The 24,276-nt window shown below is 36.6% G+C and overlaps 1 protein-coding gene across 2 annotated transcripts in view; it reads left to right on the top strand.

Moving 5' to 3' along the window:
* The window catches only part of GRM1 (glutamate metabotropic receptor 1), a 354,189-nt gene that overhangs the window by 240,420 nt on the left and 89,493 nt on the right, over positions 1-24,276 (top strand). The gene's annotated exons all lie outside the window — the stretch shown is intronic.

Below are 24,276 nucleotides of genomic sequence, written 5' to 3' on the forward strand. Positions count from 1 at the left end.
ATTTAGTATTCAGGCCAGAGGGAAGAGATTGTATTGTATTGCAGGCATGCTTAGGAGATGCTAACCACAGACATAAGTAAGCAGCACTGGTTTGATCCCTTTTTCTTCTTTAGGACTTGCTTTGATATAAAAGTCAGCAGAAGATAAGATGTCACCTAGGGGCACACCACCAACGTGGGTGTATATGGGCACAAGTGACAAGAAGGGACAGATACTTCCCATGCACTACTCACTAGAGGCATGCCAAAGAAGGGTGGTGCATTGTTAGAGGTCTTTCAGGGCTTGATGAACTCCACAGGATGTCTCCCTTCTCCCTGCCACCAGGAACTACCAGAGCATTAAAGACTCTATCCATGACCAAATTTGTATTGTAGCACAGTGATGTGACACATATTTCCTATAACTAGACTGAGAAGATTTTATTTAGAAATGTCTAGAACCCATTCATTCACATAGCACATACAAAGCACTGAATATAGCACCCCCCCCCAAAAGAAGGACAGAAAGGTATAATTCATGACTCTTGACCTAGAGAAACTTGTGGTCTCTTTGGGCAAATCAAAACAGATAATATGCATGATATAGATAAATAACAACTAAAGACAATGAGTTTTTATTAGACAGGGTAAGAATAATGACAAAAACTATTTCTACTTTTAATAACATTCACATTTTGATATTAGAAAATTATTTTAAAATACTGAAATATTTAAATGCAGTGATTTGTGTCTAACTTGATAAAATTCAGCAGAATTCACTGGGAAACTGCTTGGTGGGAATCTATTTTCAATCAATCAAGGTTTTTAGAAATTCTTTGCTATGGCTTCTTGGGAGGCTAAGAGCTAGGAGAAGAGGAAAAGAGTTGCTGAACAGCTAACCACCTCTGTCACATATCTCTACTGACTTCTCTCTTCTCTCAAATAATAGACCAATAGAAGTTAAGAATTCTAGTGGACCAATAAGCCACCTAGTGCATTCTCCTTATTTGCAAAATGAAGACATTGAGGATAAAGGGGCAACATTTCCTTAGGTTCATTTAGTTAATGGCAGCAATGGAATTAGAACACTCACCTCCTAAATACAACAGTGCTTGACTACTTTGGACTTAGAATTTAGTAATAGATTGTCTTTTATTGTTTTCTAATGAATGTTGTTTTCTTAAACTGTAAGATCTTTGAAGATAGGGAGTTCTTGTAACCCTCATAGAACCTGTACACCACTGATCTCTGGAATCTCAGTCATTTCTTACTAATGTATTGATCAGTTAATTTATGTTGTTGTCAACGAGTTTTACTTTATTTAAGGAAAACTTAGGACTATTATTTTTCTAAATGAAATATATTTCACTGATTCCACGTTCAACAAAATTTATTAAGCACCTAGTATATGCAAGGCTTTATTCTAGGAGATGGAAATACAGCAGAAAACAAAAGAGATAAACAACTATTTCAATAACCTTACATTTCAGTGCAGGGAAATAAATAGAACAAAAATAAATTAAGCAAAATATATTCTCATTTAAGTGATCATAAGAGCATGTTAAAAGAGAATGGCCAGAGAAAGCCTCACTGAGATGGAGACATTTGATTAAAGATGTGAGAGTGAGCCATGCAAACACCTGGGAAGGGCATTCCAAGCAGAGGAATAGCAAATAAAAAGATGCACCGGCATCCCCGGCTTAGTGGGAGAACAGTAAGGAGCTCAGACTGCCTGAAGCCAGTGAGTACGTTGAATAGCAGGTGATAAGTCAGAGAGGCACACAGGGGAACAGGTCCTGCAGGACTTAACTGTCCCTTGTGAAAACTTTGGCTTTGTTCTGAGAGAGACGGAAAGCCACTGGGAAGTTCGAGCACAGTAGAGACAGGATCAGCCTTACTTTTTCTGAACAGAATTACTCTTGCTGCAGTTTTTAAGTTTTGACAAAAGGGGGAAAGTCAGAAGAAGGAAGCAGAGCAGTTAGGAGGTTGCTGTAATAATGTAGGTGAGAGTGTGATGGATTGGGCCATGGGTTTGGCAAGCAAGATGGAGAGAGCTGCTTGAATTCTGAGGATATTTTGAATGAGAGCTAAGGGGATTTGCTGATAGAATTGTGAAAAATGACTCTGGTCTGAGCAACTGAAAAGAAGGTGTCACCATTGACTCAGATGAGGAAGACTCCAGGAAAAGCAGGTTAGGGAAAGAGCTAAATTTCAGATGAGTTAAGCTTGAGATGCCTGTTAATGATACAACTGTATATGTCACTTTGATACTGTGTTTCATTAGTAGAGTTCAGAATATTACTTTTTAAACATGTTTTGATGTCTTTATTTAAGGATTTCCAGGAAAATATCTTGAGACCTGAGCTTTCAAAACAAAAGTTAGAATTCTGCAGCCATGTACAATAATACTTTGGGTTTTCATTTGTCACAGTATATGCAAATGTCAAGGTTAAAATCTAAACTTGGTTAACATTCATAGCAGGAAAAAAAGATTGGCACACTCATGAATTGTTCTTATATTATGCTTGACTCTCAAAGCTATTTTTAAGAGCTTCTTATTTGATTATAAAATTTGATAAACATGTTTTTATTTGCATTTCATTCTGGAGTCAAGTTCAGCAAATATTTCCCTTTGTTCTTAGTTCTAAGGAAGACAGAAGGCTTATTTAACTTCTCTACTTGGAACTAATTCATAAAAGTTGTTCATCTTTTCTGCTGCAAAAATCCTAGCATTTTATGTCTGTGTGCATACATTCATGTAAACTTACTCTTCAGTTTTAATCTGTGTAGGGAATTGGCTTCAATTTTATTGCAGGTCAACATAAAATTTCACTTCATGTATCATTCTTATCTACTTGATATTCTTGAATATTAAATGAATTCCGTAGTCTTCTAATGAATATGCAGACACACTTATGAAAATTAATGTAAAGAAATAGAAGTAACCTTTCCATACTATTCATAGCTACACTTTCTGAAATTTATTTTTACCTCTTCTAATTGGGTCATTTTGGTGTTTTGCAAAGTTTTGATATTGCCGTTAGTTTCCATAGAAACCTTTATTGAGCTTAATTTCAGATGTCACTATTTAAATAAAGAGTTTACATGCTCTGGATTGTCAGTTTGAATATTAAGGCTCCTGAGCTCAGGCTGAATAATTTTGGAATCACTGTGCCTAATTAAAAAGTACTTCATGCAAAGTCTACATCACTGCTTAATTAGTTAAGTATATCAAGGGACTGGAGATGTGTTGGAAAAGCACTAACTAAAACATCAAAGTCTAACTTGTAAAAAATTAATCATTGTGAGATTGATTGATTCAAGATGGCAGAGTAGAAGGACGTGCTCTCACTCCCTCTTGTGAGAGCACCAGAATCACAACTAACTGCTGAGCAGTCATCAACAGGAAGACACTGGAACTAACAAAAAAGATACCCTACATCCAAAGACAAAGGAGAAGCCACAATTAGATGATAGGATGGGTGCAATCACAATGAGATCAAATCCCATAGCTGCTGGGTGGGTGACTCACGAACTGGAGAACACTTATACCACAGAAGTCCACAAACTGGAGTGAAGGTTCTGAGCCCCACATCAGGCTTCCCAATGTGGGGGTCCAGCAACAGGAGGAGGAATTCCTAGAGAATCAGACTGTGAAGGCTAGTGGGATTTGATTGCAGGACTTCGACAGGACTGGGGAAAACTGAGACTCCACTCTTGGAGGGCACACACCAATTAGTGTGCACATCAGGACCCAGGGGAAGGAGCAGTGACCCCATAGGAGACTGAACCAGACCTACCTGCTAGTGTTGGAGGGTCTCCTGCAGAGGCGGAGGGCGGCTGTGTCTCACTGTGAGGACAAGAACACTGGCAGCAAAAGTTCTGGAAAGTACTCCTTGGTGTGAGCCCTCCCAGAGTCCGCCATTAGCCCCACAAAAGAGCCCAGGTAAGCTCCAGTGTTGGGTTGCCTCAGGCGAAACAACCAACAAGAAGGGAACCCAGCCCCACCCATCAGCAGACAATTGGATTAAAGTTTTACTGAGCTCTGCCCACCAGAGCAACAGCCAGCTCTACCCACCACCAGTCCCTCCCATTAGGAAACTTGCACAAGCCTCTTAGCCTCATCCACCAGAGGGCAGACAGCAGAAGCAAGAAGAACTACAATCCTGCAGCCTGTGGAACAAACACCACATTCACAGAAAGACAAGATGAAAAGGCAGAGGGCTATGTACCAGATGAAGGAACAAGATAAAACCCCAGAAAAACAACTAAATGAAGTGAAGATAGGCAAAATTCCAGAAAAAGAATTCAGAATAATGATTGTGAAGATAACCCAGGACCTCAGAAAAAGAATGGAGGCAAAGACCGAGAAGATGCAAGAAATGCTTAACAACGACCTAGAAGAATTAAAGAACAAACAAACATAGATGAGTAATACAATAACTGAAATGAAAAATACACTAGAAGGAATCAATAGCAGAATAACTGAGGCAGAGGAATGGATAAGTGACCTGGAAGACAGAATGGTGGAATTAACTGCTGTGGAACAGAATAAAGAAAAAATAATGAAAAGAAATGAAGACAGCCTAAGAGACCTCTGGGACAAAATTAAACACAAAAAACATTCGCATTACAGGGGTCCCAGAAGAAAAGAGAGAGAGAAATTACCCGAGAAAATATTGGAAGAGATTATAATCGAAAACTTCCCTAACATGGGAAAGGCAATAGCCACCCAAGTCCAGGAAGTGCAGACAGTCCCATACAGGATAAACCCAAGGAGAAACTCACTGAGACACATAGTAATCAAATTGGCAAAAATTAAAGACAAAGAAAAATTATTGAAAGCAGCAAGGGAAAAACAACAAATAATATACAAGGGAACTCCCATAAGGTTAACAGCTTATTTCTCAGCAGAAACTCTACAAGCCACAAGGGAGTGGCATGATATATTTAAAGTGATGAAAGGGAAGAACCTACAACCAAGATTACTCTACCTGTCAAGGAGCTCTTTCAGATTCGATGGAGAAATCAAAAGTTTTACAGACAAGCAAAAGAGAATTCAGCACCACCAAACCAGCTCTACAACAAATGCTAAAAGAACTTCTCTAAGTTGGAAACACAAGAGAAGAAAAGGACCTACAAAAACAAACCCAAAACAATTAAGAAAATGGTAATAGGAACATACATATCAATAATTACCTTAAACGTGAATGGATTAATGCTCCAACCAAAAGACACGGGCTTGCTGAATGGATAGATAAACAAGACCCATATATTTGCTGTGTACAAGAGACCCATGTCAGACCTAGGGACACATACAGACTGAAAGTGAAGGGATGGAAAAAGATTCCATGCAATTGGAAATCAAAAGAAAGCTAGAGTAGCAATGCTCATATCAGATAAAATAGGCTTTAAAATAAAGAATGTTACAAGAGACAAGGAAGGACACTACATAATGATCAAGATATCAATCCAAGAAGAAGATATAACAATTATAAAGATATATGAACCCAAGACAGGAGCACCTCAATACATAAGGCAACTGCTAACACCTATAAAAGAGGAAGTTGACAGTAACACAATAATAGTGGGGGACTTTAACCCCTCATTTACACCAATGGACATATCATCCAAAAAGAAAATTAATAAGGAAACACAAGCTTTAATTGACACAATAAACCAGATATATTGAATTGACATTTATAGGACATTCTATCCAAAAACAGCAGATTACACTTTCTACTCAAGTACGCATGGAACATTCTCCAGGATAGATCACATCTTGGGTCACAAATCGAGATTCAGTATATTTAAGAAAATTGAAATCATATCAAGCATCTTTTCTGACCACAACTCTATGAGATTAGAAATCAATTACATGGAAAAAAATGTAAAAAACACAAACACATGGAGGCTAAACTATACATTACTAAATAACCCAGAGATCACTGAATAAATCAAAGAGGAAATCAAAAAATACCTAGAGACAAATGACAGTGAAAACACGACAATCCAAAACCTATGGGACGCAGCAAAAGCAGTTCTTAAGAGGGAAGTTTATAGCTATACAAGCCTACCTCAAGAAACAAGAAAAACTCAAATAAACAGTCTAACCTTACACCTAAGAGAACTAAAGAAAGAACAACAAACAAAACCCAAAGTTAGCAGAATGAAAGAAATCATAAAGATCAGAGCAGAAATAAATGAAATAGAAACAAAGAAAACAATAGCAAAGATCAATAAAACTAAAAGCTGGTTCTTTGAGAAGATAAACAAAATTGATAAACCATTATCCAGACCCATCAAGAAAAAGAGGGAGAGGACTCAAATCAATAAAATTAGAAATGAAAAAGGAGAAGTAACAACAGACACCACAGAAATACAAAGCATCCTAAGAGACTACTACAATCAATGCTATGCCAATAAAATGGACAACCTGGAGGAAATGGACACATTCTTAGAAAGGTATAACCTTCCAAGACTGAACCAGGAAGAAATAGAATATATGAACAGACCAATCACAAGTAATGAAATTGAAGCTGTGATTAAAACTCTTCCAACAAAAAAAGTCCAGGACCAGATGGCTTCACAGGTGAATTCTATCAAACATTTAGAGAAGAGCTAACACACATCCTTCTCAAACTCTTCCAAAAACTGCAGTGGGGATAGAGGGAACCTACCTCAACATAATAAAGGCTATATATAACAAACCCAGAGCAAACATCATTCTCAATGGTGAAAAACTGAAAGCATTTCCTCTAAGAGCAGGAAAAAGACAAGGTTTCCCACTCTCACCACTATTATTCAACATAGTTTTGGAAGTCCTAGCCATTGCAATCAGAGAAGAAAAAGAAATAAAAGGAATAAAAATTGGAAAAGAAGAAGTAAAACTGTCACTGTTTGCAGATGACATGATACTATACATACAGAATCCTAAAGATGTCACCAGAAAACTACTAGAGCTAATCAATGTATTTGGTAAAGTTACAGGGTACAAAATTAATGCACAGAAATCTCTTGCATTCCTATACACTAATGATGAAAAATATGAAAGAGAAATTAAGAAAACACTCCCATTTACCATTGAAACAAAAAGAATAAAATACCTAGGAATAAACCTATCTAGGGAGACAAAAGAACTTTATGCAGAAAACTGTAAGACACTGATGAAAGCAATTAAAGATGATACCAACAGATGGAGAGATACACCATGTTCTTGGATTGGAAGAATCAACATTGTGAAAATGACCCTACTACCCAAAGCAATGTACAGCAATCTATTAAATTACCAATGGCATTTTTCACAGAACTAGGCCAAGAAATTTTACAGTTTGTATGGAAACACAAAAGACCCTGAATAGCAAAAGTAATCTTAAGAAAGAAAAATGGAGCTGGAGGAATCAAACACCCTGACTTCAGACTATACTACAAAGCTACAGTAATTAAGACAATATGTTACTGGCAGAAAAACAGAAATATAGATCAATGGAACAGGCTAGAGAGCCCAGAGATAAACCCATGCACCTATGGTCAACTAATCTATGACAAATGAGGCAAGGATATACAATGGAGAAAATACAGTCTCTTCAATAAGTGGTGCTGGAAAAACTGGAGAACTACATGTAAAAGAATGAAATTAGAACACTCCCTAACACCATAGCCAAAAGTAAACTCAAAATGGATTAGATACCTAAATGTAAGACTGGACACTATAGATCTCTTAGAGGAAAACATAGGAAGAACATACACTTTGACATAAATCAGAGCAAGATCTTTTTTGATCCACCACCTAGAGTAATGGAAATAAAAATAAACAAATGGGACCTAATGAAACTTAAAAGCTTTTGCACAGCAAAAAAACCATAAACAAAATGAAAAGATAACCCTCAGAATGGGAGAAAATATTTGCAAATGAAGCAATTGATAAAGAATTAAACTCCAAAATTTACAAGCAGCTCAGTATCAAAAAAACAAACAACCCAATCCAAAACTGGGCATAAGACCTAAATAAACATTTCTCCAAAGAAATTATACAGATTGCTAACAAACACATGAAAGGATGCTTAACATCACTAATCATTAGAGATTTGCAAATCAATACTAGAGTGAGGTGTTACTTCACACTGGTTAGAATGGCCATCATCAGACATCTACAAACAATAAATGCTGGAGAGGGTATGGAGAAAAGGGAACTCTCTTGCCCTGTTGGTGGGAATGTAAATTGATACAGCCACTATGGAAAACTGTATGACGGTTCCTCAAAAAACTAAAAATAGAACTGCCATATGTCCCAGCAATCCCACTACTGGGCATATACCCTGATAAAACCATAATTCAAAAAGAGTTATGTACCACAATGTTCATTGCAGCTCTATTTACAATAGCCAGGATATGGAAGCAACCTAAGTGTCCATCAACAGATGCATGGATAAAGAAGATGTGGCACATATATACAATGGAATGTTACTCAGCCATAAAAAGAAATGAAATTGAGTTATTTGTAGTGAGTGGATGGACCTAGAGACTGTCATACAGAGTGAAGTAAGTCAGAAAGAGAAAAGCAAATACCATATGCTAACACATATATATGGAATAAAAAAAAATTGGTTTTGAAGAACCTAGGGGCAGGACATGAATACAAACACAGACATAGAGAATAGACTTGAGGACATGGGATGAAGTGAGAGAGTGGCATGGACATATATACACTACCAAATGTAAAATAGATAGCTAGTGGGAAGCAGCTGCATAGCACAGTGAGATCAGCTCGGTGCTTTGTGACCACCTAGAGGGTGGGATAGGGAGGGTGGGAGGAGGGGAGATGCAAGAGGGAAGAGATATGGGGATATATGTATAACTGATTCACTTTGTTATACAGCAGAAACTAACACACCATTGTAAAGCAGTTATACTCCAATAAAGATGTTAAAAAAAAAAGAACACACACACACACAAATGACTAGAAGAAAAACAGAAAACAAAACAAAAAAACACTCAATATGGTACAGAAAGTTTTCATGATTTTTGTTGTTACTATTTTTGGATTGTTCCCTCACTGTAGGTTACTAAATATGTAATTATTGTTCTACAAACATGACCGTTTTGTGCTTCCTTGAAAACAAATATTACCATTTTGTTGAAATATGGCAATATTAAGATTTGCTGTGGCTGGCAGCATATTAACTGTATGAATATACCAGGTTCATTATATACTCACCAGCCTTTTTCATAATCTAGTGTATTTACAGCCGTAATTTTACTTTCTCCCCTTATTCTTTGTACCAGTGGGGAACAGATTGTCACAATGCTTTTTAAAGCTAGTATATCCTTGTACTTGGTTATTATCCAAGACTTAATGAAAGAATTTTGTTGACATCTCTAATGCTTACCAATAGATGAGCACTAGTAAGATAATGACAGCCAGTCTGATTGGACAAAATTTCGAGACCTTCCGGGCATGTGTATTATTGCCCCAGTAGTTTGGAGACTGCCATTCACAATTTTTAGATTGGTACTACTTTTTATAATATTTTTGCCTCATCAGGTTTTAAACTTTATGAACATTCTGTTTTGTATTAACTTATTATGTAAGGTTGTATGAAATTGGTCCATTACAGTTTGATCCAGATTAAGATCATCTATGAACTGAAATAGGTTCCAGTTTACTTCAGCCCATTAGGTCCCAGGGTAATAACTTCTCTTTGCCTTTATAAGCCCAAATACCAGTATGCACTCCTGAAGAATATCATCAGCCTTTAACCATGACGTCGTGAATCTGGATTGACCTTACAGTTTATTAGTTCCAAGTCTAGGTCTCAAGAGGCTTGACATACTGCCATTCTCTTTCTTGGAGTCCTCCCTCAGCTATATGTACAAGCCTGAGTTAGCCTTCCAGAAGGTGAGAAATAACATGGAGCAGAAATAGGATAACTTCTCTACTGAGGTCATTCTGAGTAAGCCAATTCCCAGCCAATCCGCTAGCTTACTGTTGACATATAAACAAGCCCAGCTGAGATGAGTCATGTGCAGCCCAGAGCAGCTGAACACCCCAGTTGACCCCCCCAGATTCATGAACTAAATAAATGCTGTTGTTTTAAGCCACTGAGGCTTGGAGTAGTTTGTTATGCAGCATTATTGTGGCAATAGATGACTGATAATGGGTCTCCATAACCCTATATCCCATGACCCTCACATGGAACAATAGTTGGTTTAAATAAACTAAAGAACATAATTCCTCAACTCAACGCTGGTAGAATTCTCAGTCTTTCCTTGCTGCAAGAAGAATAATACAATATTGCACCCTATATCTCATGGAGCAAAGCCAAACATTTTTATAGATCCTGCAATGAAGATTTCAAAGCCCCCTGATCCAAGGCAGTAAAACTATTCTTAGGAATTCTGTTGTGCATACAGAAAGTGCTGATTAATGGGTCACAGTTACAGCTGAGCCAAAGAAACACCCTTAAAACAAAACTGTCATAGGTTCTTGGACTGTGCTGGTAGAAGTTGCCTTATGGAAATAAGTTTCAAAGCCCTTAGAAGTTCTTAGTCCTTTTGAGTTACAGCAAGTTACCCTAAACTTGGTGGCTTAAACAATGAACATTTACTTCTCATAGTTCTGGAGGCTAGAAACTCTGAGATAAGGGGTGCCAGGATGATCAGGTTCTGGTGAGGGCCCTTTTCTTGGTTTCATCACAGAATGGAAAGAGGAAACAAGGTCTTTTCTCACAAGGGCACTAATCACATCATGAGGGCTCCATACTCAAGACCTAATTATCTCCCCAAATCCCTATCACCAAATACCATCACATTGGAGATCAGGGTTTAAACATAAGAATTTTGAGGAGACACAAACATTCAGTCCATAGCAGGTGTGTTTATATCTTTTGGTTGGAAGAATGAAAATAAACTGACCTGTTTCACATCTAGACATCATAATTTCTTAGACCAATCTCATTAGACATAGATGAAGTCCTGAAAATAATATTGTACTATAAGCATAGTCTTGGTCTGCCTATTTCTTTTCTGTTTTAAATTTTGGTTGATGGGTCTGCCTATTTCCTTTTTTTGTATTTTTTAATTTAATTTTTAAAAATTTTATACAATTTTTAAAGTTACTTTCCATTTACAGTTATTACAAAATATTGGCTATATTTCCCATGTTGTACAATACATCTTTCAGCCTATCTTACACCTAATAATTTCAGCCTATCTTACACCTAAGAGTCCACTCCCCACCCCTACATTGCCCCTCCCCCACTCCACTGGTAACTACTACTTTCTTCCCTATATCTGTGAGTCTGTTTCTTTTTGTTGTACTCACTAGTTGTTGTTGTTTTTTTTTTTAGATTTCACATATAAGTAATATCATACAGTATTTGTCTTTCTTTGTCTGACTTATTTCACTTAGCATAATGTCCTCCAAGTCCATCTATATTGCTGCAAATGGCAAAATTTCGTTCCTTTTTATAGCTTCGTAGTATTCCATAGTGTGTGTGTGTGCGTGTGTGTGTGTGTGTGTGTGTGTGTGTGTATAGATATAGATATAGATATACCACAGCTTCTTTATACATCATCTGCTGATTAACACTTAGGTTGCTTCCATATCTTGGCAATTGTAAATAATGCTGCCATGAAGATTGGGGTGCATGTGTCTTTTCAAATAAGTGTTTTTGTATTTGTTCTTATAAATATATACCCAGGAGTGGAATTGCTGGGTCATATGGTAATTTTATTCTTAGTTTTGTGAGGAGCCTCCATACTCTTTTCCACAGTGACTACACCAACTTACATTCCCACCACCAGTAGACAAGGATTGCCTTTTCTCCATATCCTCACCAGTATTTGTTATTTGTGTTCTTTTTGTTGATAGCCATTCTGACAGGAGTGAGGTGATATCTTATTGTGGTTTTGATTTGCATTTCCCTGATGATTAGCTATTCTGAGCATCTTTTCATGTGCCTGTTGGCCTTCTGCATTTACTCTGGAAAATGTCTATTCGGTTCTGCCCATTTTTAAATTGGGTTGTTTGTTTTTTTATGTTGAGTTGTATGAACTGTTTATGTATGTTGGATATTAATCCTTTATTGGTCATATCATTTGCAAATATTTTATCCCATTCAGTAGGTTGTATTTTCATTTTGTCAATGGTTTCCTTTGTTGTGCAAAAACTTTTAAGTTTGATTAGGTCTTTTTGTTTATTTTTGCTTTTATTTTCTTTGCTTATGAGACAGATCCAAAAAGTATTGCTGCGATTTATGTAAAAGAGTGGTCTGCCTATGTTTTCCTTTAGGAGTTTTATGGTATCTGGTCTTACATTTAGATCTTCAATCCATTTTGAGTTTATTTTTGTATATGGTATTAGAAGATGTTCTAATTTCATTCTTTTACACTGCATGGAATTTACCACTAGGAAACATACTCAAGTATGTTGTCCAGTTTTCCCAACACCACTTACTGAAGAGACTGTCTTTTTTTCTTTGTATATTATTCTTGCTTCCTTTGTCATAGATTAATTGACCATAAGTGTGTGAGTTTATTTCTGGGCTCTCTATCTTGTTACATTGATCAATGTGTCTGTTTTTTGTGCTAATAACATACTTTTTTGATTATTGTAGCTTTGTAGTATAGTCTGAAGTCAGGGACCATGATTCTTCCAGCTCTGTTCTTCTTTCTTGAGATTGTTTTAGCTATTCCAGGTCTTTTGTGTTCCCATACAAATTCAAAAACTATTTGTTCTAGTTCTGTGAAAAATGCCATTGGTATTTTGATAGGAATTGCGTTGAATCTGTAGATTGCCTTGGGTAGTGTGGCCATTTTGACAACACTGTTAAAGAACACAGTATATCTTTCCATCTGTTTGTGTTGTCTTCAATTTCTTTCCTCAGTGTCTTAGAGTTTTCCAACTATAGGTCTTTTGCCTCCTTATGTAGATTTATTCCTAGGTATTTTATTCTTTTTGCTGCAATAGTAAGTGGGATTGTTTCCTTAATTTCTCTTTCTGATACTTTGAGGTTGGTGTATAGAGATGCAACAGATTTCTGTATATTAATTTTGTATCCTGCCTATTTCTTATTAATACATTTGACCTGCACTGTCAAATGTGGTAGCCACTAGTGTCTGTTTATATCAATTTCTATTTGTTTATTTATTTACTTATTTATAATTTACATAACATTATGTTAGTTTCAGGTGTACAACAATGCAGATAATGGTTTAATATTTGTATATATTCTACCCATACCCACCCCCATCAGCAGGCAACCACTTATTGGTTTTATGTCACTACAGTTAATTTGTGATTTCTGCACTTTAATGGAATTGTACATTGTGAACTCCTTTTTGTCTGCCTTCTTTCACTCAGCACAATTATTTTGAGATTCATCATTGTACTGCATGTATCAATGGTTCATTCCTTTTAATTGCTGAGTAGTGTTCCACTATATGGATATATCACAATCTGTTTTATTCATTCACCTGGTGTTGGGCAATTGAGTTGTTTATAGTTTTTGATATTACAAATCAAGTTGCTATGAACATCCATCTACAAGTCTTTGTTTGGACATATGCTTTCATTTCTTTTGAGTCAAGTCCTAGGAGTAGAATGTAAAAAAGTAACTTCTTTTTATTTCCTCCATGGTCTATTCATTTTGGAGATATGGAAACAGGAATATGAATCAGTTTGGATAGACTGGGCAGTAACTAATGACTCCAAATGCCAGTACCTTCAAAGTACACACTTAGTTCTGGCTCAGGTCCCATTTCCTCTGCAGGTTTTCTGTGCCTTTTCTCCAGGTTATCTTCACTGCAAAACCAAGCTGACAGTGAAGATTCTGTCTGGAACATTGCCCATTACTACAGAGGAAAAAGAGGGTATGGAAAATCATGTGCTGGCTCTTAGAGTTTCTACCTGGAATTGACATTCACTACTTTTAATAATATTTCATTGACCAAAGAAAGTTACATCAGCCTGACCTGATATCAGTGAGTGGAGAAGTATCATACTTTCCTTGGAAAGGCAGCAAATATTGATATTTTGTGAACAACAATAGATCTACCATACTCTGTCTTTCTGGTTGAAATTATTTAGATAAATTATTTAGATAAATCTAATTTCTTCCTGCAAAATACATTCATCTACTCTCCAACAGAGACAATGCAAGTGACCCATCCAATGATCAGGCTCAAAGTTTAGGATCATATAAAATTCTCTGCAACAGGCCGAACATGGCTCTTCTTTCATGGTCCCGTGTGTGAGAGAGACAAGTTAGCTCTCCTCTGCACCCAGTGCGTAATGGGGGAGAAATGAAAGAATTGTAAAAATAATCATTTTGGAAAAGGCAAAGTCTTAGAGATACACAGCAGTGATTGGTCCACAGAAATTCTAAAATTCCACTCAGAAGATAGCCCAAGTGTCCCTTACTGGCATTGGGAAACATTCTCTGAGTGAGCTCTGATGTTTTCCCTGGGAGAAGTTCCAAGTCTGGTGTTCTCCATGGACTTTGCATCCAGTCTCAGTAAGGTCCCTCCTTTTCAATCATCCTTTTTGATGTCTTCTGATGAGGCATTTGGCATTGTCTTCTTTGGGGGCCAAGCAACTTTTTCAGTCTGCTTTCTGGCCCTAAAATGTTGGGGCACAAAGACCATTTTAAGTCTCCAGTGGTCACAATATCTTTTAGTCTAGGCTGGTAGCTTTTTTTTTCTTTGTAAAACTCTTTCAAAAAATGTAGCTTTCTTTTTAACTAGGTTATCCATCACAACATGTGCCAGTAGCTATGCCTACAATTCTTTTTTAGAGAATCCTCACCTTCTAGTCTTAATTTTAGAAACATTGAGCCTAACCGACTTCTGATGAAAAACCAGTCTTTGCCTCTTCTCTCTTAGCAGTTTTGTTCATCTGAAAAATTTATGGCTGCAAATTAATTCCTAAAGAGATTTTAGTATAACAATATGAGTTTTGATTTGGTCTTTGTCATGAAGCTGAATTTTCATTTGTCCTTTGTAGCATAAAGACCTTCTCAGTTTTATCTTTTAAGAATTGGAAATGAGAATCCATTTTACTTTCATCTCTGTACATTTAATTTTCCTACCTCCTTACCTAAATATGAAAGCTCATTTGATAAAATACCTGCCTTCCAAGTTATCACAAGTCACAATGTTATTGAATGTTATATCACTGTATAATAGTGAATTTATGTCCCTTTGGATCCTGGTCATAGTTTCCTTGCCATCTGCTACCTGTTTCTATAAGCTTCATGTTTTATGATTCATTGTTGTTTTTGCTGTTGTAGCATCCACCTAATTTTAGGTACCAATTTACTTTTTGGTCAGAATAAGTTAGGGTATACCGTTATAACAAATTACCCTTAACTTAATGTCTTATATCAGGAAATAGTTATTTCTCATACATGCCACATGTTCATTATGTGTTAGTTAAGACTACTCCATGTCTTTGGCACTCTGGGAGCCAGTCTTATAGAACAGCTACTATCTGGAACATTAATAATTGTAGCATGATCAGTGTGGTCTAGATTTAAAGCTTCTGCTAAAAGTTGTACATGTCACTTCACTAACATTTAATCGATCAAAGCCACTGCTATGGCCCAGCCAAATACCACTAGAGGGAGGAAATATAATCCATCCCAAGGGAAAGACATCTAATATTTGTGAGCAATAATACAATCTATAAAACTTAAACCAAGATTAACACTACAGCCACAATCTTATGTGCCTAAAATATATGTATGGCTAAAAGTTTTGGAATTTTAAACTCAGACCTTTAATTGGCAGAATTACTGTGTCAAGATGCCTTGATATATTTTTGCCAAAGATGAAGAAAAATTTTCTTCCTCTTTACCAGGGGCTAAATTAATTGTAGGTCATTTTTATTAAAACAGTGAATGAAAGATCCAGAACTCCAAACAGTGAGACATTAGCCAGAAGGGCATGTCAACAAAATGCCTTTCTTTTCTAATTAAGGTAAGGTTAAGTAATAATTAGGTATTACTGTACAGAGTTTTCATGTTTCCACTAGTGACATCTTTGTTTAAAGGCTCTGAAATTGGAGTTTATTCCCATCTTAGGAAGGACAAAAAGAAAGGGGTTCCTAGATAGTCAGACACAGCAAACTGCTCTAACCGAGGGGTCTTTCTTCCTAGATTTGACCTAAGATGATTGACATTCAAGGGCAGTGACAGGATTTCCTTTCTCATGTGGGGCATGAGAGGTCAATATTACCTCTTAGCAACACAGTTATTTCTTGCAAAATGACAAGCATGCACAAATTCTTATGACATTGTAAAAAGGTTGTTAAGTGTCTCAGGGTTATATTTCCCCCTTCTCATTGTAATTTATTTACATCAACCCCTAGGTATAAAATGGCCTCAGCCTGGCTGCATCATCTTCTCTTAAGTGACAGTTTTCCAAGTCTCTATGTTCAAAGGTTAAGAAGATATTGTAATGTAGCAAATGGCTAAGAATTCTCAGTTGCAACCTTCTTCACAGGATTATCCGAGTCCCTGGCACACTGTTATTAGGCATTACACTTTTTAAAATTCCTAAAATAATATGTGAAAATTAGTGTCATTTTAATTTTTACCTTTTTTATTATCACTGAGGCTGAATATTTTCTCAGATTTTATAATTTTTAAAACTTTTATCTTCCAAGACGTCCTTTATCAGAATGCCCTTTCTTGAAATTAAAATTGTTTTTACTTTTTAAATTCTTGTTATAAACTTGTACTTTCTCATTTTAAAATCTGTACACAATAAAGGAAATCAGTCTTGGCCTTTGAGTCTTTAAAATATGTCATTAGTGACTTCTTCAGTTTGCAGGTAAGATTAAGTCATGAGCGCCTAAGTCCTAGACTGTAAAGAGATGTGATCAAGTTAGAGGTGTGGTTATATAGCTATTAGAATTAAGTTTATTGAAAAGGAAGAATACAAACAAAAGTCAAGTAGTACTTTTGAGGATATACCTAGGTATCATTGTTTAAAAAAAATAGGTGATATGAATAAATAATAACGAAAACACAAAAAATATACAAACTTCCATTTATAAAATAAGTCATGTGAATGCAATGTACAGCATGGTGACTATAGTTAATAATACTGTACTGTGTATTTGAAAGTTGCTAAGAGAATAGGTGTTACAAGTTCTCATAACAAAAAAATAATAAACTTGATAAATAATAGATGAATCAAGATGTGTAATGAAGGAACTAAGCCGAAGTCTTCTAGTTATTTGGCACAGCACATATAAACTAAAGATATTATGAAAATCTGTATATAAGGCTAGACCATTTAACAAAAGTTTATGTATATGTGTCTGAATGTGTTTTATGCATTAATAACTAGCTTTTTTCCAATAATTATTTAAGGCAACCTACAAAAGTTTCAACAATATGACTTTTAGTGAAATGAGCAGAAAATAAATATTCCAGAAAGTTAGCTATGGTATAAGTGTATGGTATAAGGTACCATATTTATGGTATAAGGTGACATATATGCCTTGACTTTTGTAGAATAGTTTTAGACTTAACAGAAAAATCGTGAAGATAGTGCAGAGATTCTACATACCTCACAATCAGGCTCCTCCATTACTGACATGCTATATTAGTGCCTTAGATTTGTTATAATTAATGAAACAATATTGACACATTTCATTAACTAAAGTTCATCTTCTATTCATACTTTCTTAATTTTTACCCAATGCCTTTTTTTTTTCTGTTCCAGGATACCATTCAGTGAATATTACATTACATTTAGCTGTCATGTCTCCTTATGCTCATCTTGGTTGTGACAGTTACAATATGACTTTTTACAAAATGGAAATTTTGTAGAATAAGGGCAGGGAAAAATGAGATAAAGTCAAAGTTGTGTTTAGAAACAAACTACATGTCATGAGATTACGTTCTGTGACTAGAGATGGACAGCAACTCTGACTTTGAACCACAGTATCCAAAAGGCACAGATATACAAGTTGCTTATCATCCTTCATAAAAATGAAGCTCTTCCTGCTATGGGGTCCTGAGATAACTTCCTCCTGGAGCCGTGATTAACAGACCGCTTTAGGACCAATCATTTTTACGGAAAATAAAAAATGGCTTATTAGGGCTAATCCCTATAACATATTGAAGGTAGGCCAAGGTCATGATGACTACATGCATTTCAAGTGTGAGGAGGAGGGAAGACAGTGGGGTCAATGCAGTGAGCTATGCAAGCTCATTGGAGGATTGAGCATTTCCCCTATTTTTTTTTTTTTTGGCTGTGCTACACTGCTTGCAGAATCTCAGTTCCCCAACCAGGGATTGAAGCCAGGGCCCCAAGCAGTGGATGCAGAGTCCTAACTACTGGACTGCCAGGGAATTCCCGTGCATTTACCCCTAAAGAGCTGCTCCTATATGGCTTTTCCCAATGCTTCCAGGGACAACAAGGTAATTCAGTAGATTTCAAATTGGTGGTTTCAGGTTGGACCCTCCTGACCCCATCTCACCCCATTCTTTCCCCAGCTTCTTCTTTGATGAAAGACAAGCAAAGGACTTTAAACATAGGCCCTGCGTGGGGGCATTTAGCAAAGGAAGACTAAAGGTCAGGGAGTTGTTGAGGCTGGTGGAACTATGAGGGCTGGATTTGACAAGCGGGTATTACAGGCACCCCCCAGATTGTGGGATTACCACCTGCTTCATTTCTGCCTGCTTCACACTCTGTTCATCTTGGTCAGGGGCAGCTGCTCATAAAAATGAATAATATTTTCTTTGGCCACATCATGTCTACAGTGCAAGGTTGCCAGAAGTTTGAAAGTACCATCTCTATTCAATTATTATGTGTCAAAAACAAGATGGGATTTTCTGTAATTGAAATTATTTATATTGTTCTCTAGTTTAAAATTCCTCTGTGGACAGTATTGCTAATTAAAGCACTGCTGCGACTAAAATAAAAGTGTGACCTACTGTCCTCAAGCTCCTTTAAAATATCACATACACACACACAAACACGCACACACACACACACACACACAAAGACCTACTCTAGCCTAGATGTGGGTTACTAGATCATTTGATTTCTGGCTTTACTCCTTGATATGGGTGGCTTTGGAAAAATTTTTTTTAATATTTTGTGGCCTCAGTTGCCTCATCTGTAACATGATAAGTATATACCAATGTTAAAGTGCAAATATTAAAATTAAGTGAAATAAATTATATGATGCTCTTACACAAATATTTAGTAATATTGTCTTAATGATATTAACTCTCTATGTATACACATGAATATAATACATTTAAAACTATTTTCCTTACCTAAACATGACATGTGACATCTATCTTATATATCACAATTTTTAAATCATTCTGTTCTTTCTTTTTTTTTCACATCTTTATTGGAGTACAAAAGCTTTACAATCTTGTGTTAGTTTCTACTGTACAACAAAGTGAATCAGCTATACATATATCCCCATATCCTCTCCCTCTTGAGCCTCCCTGCCACCCTTCCAATCCCATCCCTCTAGGTCATCACAAAGCACCAAGCTGATCTCACTGTGCTATGCAGCAGCTTCCCACTAGACATCCATTCTACATTTGGAATTGTAAATATGTCAATGATACTCTTTTACTTCATCCTAACTTCCCCTTCAACCCCACGTCCTCAAGTCCGTTCTCTGCATCTGCGTCTTTCTTCCTGCCCTGCTGCTAGGTTCATCAGTACCGCTTTTTTAAATTCCATGCATATGCATTAGCATACAGTATTTGTTTTTCTCTTTCTGACTTACTTCACTCTGTATGACAGATCCTAGGTCCATCCACCTCACTACAAATAATGCAATTTCATTCCTTTTTATGGCTGAGTAATATTCCATTGTGTATATGCACCACATCTTCTTTATCCATTCATCTGTTGATGGACATCTAGGTTGCTTCCACGTCCTGGCTATTGTAAATAGTGCTGCAATGAGTATTGTGGTACATGTCTCCTTTTAAATTATGGTTTTTTCAGGGCACATGCCCAGTACTGGGATTACTGGGTCATATGGTATTTCTATTTTTAGTTTTTTAAGGAACTTCCATACTGTTCTCCATAGTGGCTGTATTTACATTCCCACCAACAGTGCAGGAGGGTTCCCTTTTCTCCACACCCACTCCAGCATTTATTGTTTGTAGATTTTTTGATGATGGCCATTCTGACTGCTGTGAGATGATATCTCATTGTAGTTTTGATTTGCATTTCTCTAATGATTAATGACATTGAGCATCTTTTCATGTATTTGTTGGCCATCTATATGTCTTCTTAGGGGAAATGTCTATTTAGGTCTTCTGCCCATTTTTGGATTGGGTTGTTTGTTTTTGTGATATTGAGGTGCATGAGCTGCTTGTATATTTTGGAGATTAATCCTTTGTCAGTTACTTCATTTGCAAATATTTTCTTCCATTCTGAGGGTTGTCTTTTCATCTTGTTCATGGTTTCCTTTGCTGTGCAAAACCTTTTAAGTTTCATTAGGTCCCATTTGTTTATTTTTGTTTTTATTTCCCTTACTCTAGGAGGTGGGTCAAAAAGGATCTTGCTGTGATTTATGTCATGGAGTGTTCTGCCTATGTTTTCCTCTAAGAGTTTTTTTTTGTTTTTTTTTTTCTGTACATGGGCCTCTCACTGCTGCGGCCTCTTCCGTTGCAGAGCACAGGCTCTGGATGCACAGGCCCAGCGGCCATGGCCCACGGGCCCAGCCACTCCATAGCATGTGGGATCCTCCCGGACCGGGGCATGAACCTGTGTCCCCTGCATCAGCAGGTGAACTCCCAACCACTGCACCACCAGGGAAGCCCCTCTAAGAGTTTTATAGTGTCTGGACTTACATTTAGGTTTTTAATCCATTTTGAGTTTATTTTTGTGTATGGTGTTAGGGTGTGTTCTAATTTCATTCGTTCACATGTAGCTGTCCATTTTCCCAGCAGCACTTATCGAATAGACTGTCTTTTCTCCATTGTATATTCTTGCCTCCTTTGTCAAAGATAAGGTGACCATATGTGCATGGGTTTATCTCTGGGCTTTCTATCCTGTTCCATTGATCTATATTTCTGTTTTTGTGCCAGTACTATACTGTCTTGATTACTGTAGCTTTGTAGTATAGTCTGAAGTCAGGGAACCTGATTCCTCCAGCTCCGTTTTTCGTTCTTAAGATTGCTTTGGCTATTCAGGGTCTTTTGTGTTTCCATACAAACTGTAAAATTTCTTGGCCTAGTTCTGTGAAAAATGCCATTGGTAATTTAATAGGGATTGCATTGAACCTGTAGATTGCTTTGGGTAGTATAGTCATTTTCACAGTATTGATTCTTTGATTCCAGGAGCATGGTATATCTTTCCATCTGTTTATGTTATCTTTAATTTCTTTCAGCAGTGTTTTATCATTTTCTCAGTACAGGTCTTTTGCTTCCTTAGGTTGTTTTATTCCTAGGTATTTTATTCTTTTTGTTGTGATGGTAAATGGGATTTTTTCCTTAATTTCTCTTTCTGATATTTCATTGTTAGTGTATAAGAATGCAAGAGATTTCTGTGCATTAATTTTGTATCCTTGCAACCTCACCACATTCATTGATTAGTTCTTATAGTTTTCTGGTGGCATCTTTAGGATTTTCTATGTATAGTATCATGTCATCTGCAAACAGTGACAGTTTTACTTCTTCTTTTCCAATTTGTATTCCTTTTATTTCTTTTTCATCTCTGATTTCTGTTTTGGCTAGGATTTCCAAAACTATGTTGAATAATAGTGGTGAGAGTTCATATCCTTGTCTTCTTCGTGATCTTACAGGAAATGCTTTCTGTTTTTCACCATTGAGAGTGATGTTTGCTGTGGGTTTGTCTTAGATGGCTTTTATTTATGTTGACGTAGGTTCCCTCTATGCCCACTTTCTGGAGAGTTTTTATCATAAATGGGTGTCGAATTTTGTCAAAAGTTTTTTTCTGCATCTATTGAGATGATCATATGGTTTTTATTCTTTAATTTGTTAACATGGTGCATCACATTGATTGTTCTGCATATATCAAATAATCCTTGCATGCTTGGGATAAATCCCACTAGATCATGGTGTATGATCCTTTTAATGTGCTGCTGGACTCTGTTTGCTAGTATTTTGTTGAGGATTTTTTCATCTATGTTCATCAGTGATATTGGTCTATAATTTTCTTTTTTTGTGTTATCTTTATCTGGTTTTGGTTTCAAGGTGATTGTGGCCTCATAGAACGAGTTTGGGGGTGTTCCTCTCTCTGAAATTTTTTGGAAGAGTTTGTGAAGGATAGATATTAACTGTTCTATAAATGTTTGATATAATTAGCCTGTGAAGCCATCTGGTCCTGTACTTTTATTTGTTGGAAGATTTTTATTTACAGTTTCAATTTCATTACCTACGATTGATCTGTTTATATTTTCTAATTCTTCCTGGTTCAATCTTGGAAGCTTGTACTTTTCCAAGAATTTGTCCCTTTCTTCCAGGTGGTCCATTTTATTGGCATATAGTTGCTTGTAGTAGTCTCTTGTGATCTTTTGTACTTCTGTGGTGTCAGTTGTAACTTACCCTTTTTCGTCTCTAATTTTACTGATTTGAGTCCTCTCCCTTTTCTTTTTGATGAGTCTGGCTAAAGTTTATCAATTTTGTTTATCTTGTCAAAGAACCAGCTTTTAGTTTTATTGATCATTGGTATTGTTTTCTTTGTTTCTATTTCATTATTTCTGCTCTGATGTTTATGATTTCTTTCCTTCTACTAACTTTGGGTTTTCTTTATTCCTTTTTTTCCAGTTGCTTTAGTTATAAAGTTAGATTTTTTGTTTGAAATTTTTCTCGCTTCTTGAGGTGAGCTTGAATTGCTATGAACTTCCCACTTAGAACTGCTTTTGCTGCATCCCATAGGTTTTGGATCGTCATGTTTTCACTGTCATTTTTTTCTACATATTGTTTGATTTCTTCTTTGATTTCTTCAGTGATCTCTTCATTATTTAGAAGCACACTGTTTAGCCTATATGTATTTGTGTTTTTTACTGTTTTTTTTTCCCTGTAATTGATTTCTAATCTCATAGCATTGTGGTCAAAAAAGATGCTTGATACAATTTCAATTTTCTTAAATTTTCCAAAGCTTGATTTGTGACTCAAGATGTGATCTATTCTGGAGAACGCTGTGTGTGCACTTGAGAAGAAAGTGTATTTTCTGCTTTCGGGTGGAATGTCCTAAAAATATCAGTTAAGTCTATCTGGTCTATTATGTCATTTAAAGCTTGTGTTTCCTTATTTATTTTCTGTCTGGATGATGTGTCTATTGGTGTAAGTGGGGTGTGAAAGTCCCCCACAATTTTTGTGTTACTGTCGATTTCTCCTTTTATGGCTGTTAGCATTTGCCTTAGGTATTGAGGTGCTCCTATGTTGGGTACATAAATATTTATAATTGTTATGTTTTCTTCTTGGATGGATCCCTTGATCATTATGTAGTGTCCTTCCTTATCTATTGTAACTGTCTTTATTTTAAGGTCTATTTTATCTGATATGAGAATTGCTACTCCAGCTTTCATGTTATTTCCATTTGCATGGAATATCTTTTTCCATCTCCTCACTTTCAGTCTGTATGTGTCCCTAGGTCTGAATTGGGTTTCTTGTAGACAGCATATATACGGGTGTTGTTTTTGTATCCATTCAGCCAGTCTGTGTCTTTTGGTTGGAGGGTTTAATCCAGTTACATTCAAGGTGATTATTGATATGTATGTTTCTATCACCATTTTCTTAATTGATTTGGGTTTGTTTTTGTGGGTCTTTTACTTCTCTCTCTCTTTTTTTTTTTTTTTTTCTCTATGTGGGCCTCTCACTGTTGTGGCCTCTCCCATTGTGGAGCACAGGCTCCGGATGTGCAGGCTCAGCAGCCATGGCTCATGGGCCTGGCCGCTCCATGGCATGTGGGATCTTCCCGGACCTGGGCACGAACCCATGACCCCTGCATCGGCAGGCGGACTCTCAACAACTGTGCCACCAGGGAAGCCTCCTTCTTCTCTTTTGTTTGCCGCTTAGAGAAGTTCCTTTAGCATTTGTTGTAGAGCTGGTTTGGTGGTGCTGAATTCTCTTAGCTTTTGCTTGTCTGTAAAGCTTTTGATTTCTCCATTGAATCTGAATGAGATGCTTGCTGGGTAGAATAATCTTGGTTTTAGGTGTTTCCCTTTCATCATTTAAAACATGTCCTGCTGCTCTCTTCTGGCTTGCAGAGTTTCTGCTGAAAGATCAACTGTTAACCTTATGGGGATGCCCTTGTATGTTATTTGTTGCTTTCCCTT

The sequence above is a fragment of the Tursiops truncatus genome, chromosome 12, assembly GCF_011762595.2.
Source record: "Tursiops truncatus isolate mTurTru1 chromosome 12, mTurTru1.mat.Y, whole genome shotgun sequence".
NCBI classification, from domain to species: domain Eukaryota; kingdom Metazoa; phylum Chordata; class Mammalia; order Artiodactyla; family Delphinidae; genus Tursiops; species Tursiops truncatus.